Raw genomic sequence first — 1906 nt, forward strand, 5'->3', positions numbered from 1 at the left:
ACCCTCTCATACCATGAGTAGTCCGTTCTCGGACAAACGTACGAGCATCGCCCTTATAGCTCAATGGTAGAGCTCCGGCCTGTCAAGCCAAAGGCCAGTGGTTCGATCCCCGTTCAGGACACCACTTTCGCTGATACAGCGCATTCACATTTGGATCATGCTCATCAAACAAGTTGTTTCAAAACAACTATGCGTCTATCGAGACGCTTGTGCCTGAACCTTGTTCAGCACAACACGAAGCACCTGCTTCCTTCGGGACCACGTCCCCAACATCACGAGGTCTCTCCCCCTCCTGCTCTCGCTGCGAGCACCGCTCATACATACGAGCTGGCTGCTGCAGCCACTGGTCCGAGCCTGAGCTCAACTACTGACCTGATCGCTCCCCACTCTAGTGGGAGGCGCCCAGCGCCTGGCGACGCTGTCGCACGCCATGGTGGCGCTTCGGCACATGATGTGCCCGGTCGTAAGCGTCAACGACGTCAGGGCAATCTTGCCGGAGGATAACCTCAAACTCCCATGACTTCGGTGAGTGAGGGTAATCCCTCCACTTCACCAAGTACTGGGTACGACCCTGGCGTCTACGCCACGCCACAAGGCGTTCCACGTGAAAGTAGAGCTCACCATGCTCATCGAGAAGAGCCGGAGGAGGCCTTGCCTCAGCTGGGCTCTCGCGGGGAGAGTCAGCACTTGCCGGAACGGCGTCTGCGTCCATACGACGCCGGCGTCCGCGACGCGAACGCTCACGTTCATCGCCCATTGGTCGATCTCGAAGAGATGACCCACCTTGTGGATAGGTTACAGCCACCACTGTTGTCTCACAACCAGGTATCGGACCTTGAGCGTCCACTCGCTCGGCTGAACGTTCAGCTTGCTTTGCTCCTGCATCTCGAGCACTTCGATCCGCGACCTGTGGCTCTGCCACACGCTGTTGATCAGTCTGCTGTGGGTTCACCACTTGCTGTCGTTCTGCCTCCCGTGGCTCTACCGCCTGCTGTCCGTGGCCCAGCCACCGTTGGCGCCAACGCCTCCGCGCTCACGTGAGCAGGGGCTTGATATGGCTTAAGCAACCCAACAATGAAGACCGGATGCGAGCGCATTTTCTTCGGATGGTTGAGCGTATACGCTAGGCCTTTCCTGACCACGACCTTGAACGGTCATATGAACCGAGATCTCAACTTCGTCTTGAAGACTGCAGACACTGTATGAGTAGGTAGGTTTTTAGCGTTTAATAACATTTAGTCACCGACCTCAAATCTCAAGCACGAGGACGCGTTGACGGAGGCGATCAACCTCATGGCCCTGCGTCGGACCCGCAGGAGAAGCACTCGGACGCGAGTAGCGTTCCAGAAGCGCCTGGTACTCGTACCCGTACGAGGGCACCTCCGCCCCTGCTTGACCGGAACGGAGAAGCCCACTACCACGTGGAGCGGCTTCTCCAGGAGCAACTGCGTCGCGGTAAGATACAGCACCTCGTGAAGTGGAGGGGTTATGCCCACTCCGAGAACTCGTGGGAGCTGATTGAACGGCTTCTGATAGACTGCCCGAAGGCTGTCACAATGTAGGAACAGAAGCGGCAGCAGCTTCGTAAGAAGTCGGGACGTTTTGCTCGAACGGGGTACGGACGTTGACGACACTCCGTACCCGCGCTCATCATGAGCGCTGGAAGCCGCACGCTTCAGGATGTCCCTTGGCAGCATGCGCTTGCTGACCAAGTGAGCAAACCGAACACGAAGATCACACTGGTCCAGGATGCGGGACAGCAGCTGATCTTCATGGAGTTCTCGTAGCTCCGTGGGTGAGTACTTGAGAGACTCCACCCATGCCCAGAACATGTCCTCACACGAGCTCCAGTTGGGACAGGTGTCGGGGAGAACCCAGGGGTAGCCCCAGAAAGGGTAGAGACCAG

This window comes from Phytophthora infestans, genomic scaffold (genome assembly GCF_000142945.1).
Source record: "Phytophthora infestans T30-4 supercont1.328 genomic scaffold, whole genome shotgun sequence".
NCBI classification, from domain to species: domain Eukaryota; phylum Oomycota; class Peronosporomycetes; order Peronosporales; family Peronosporaceae; genus Phytophthora; species Phytophthora infestans.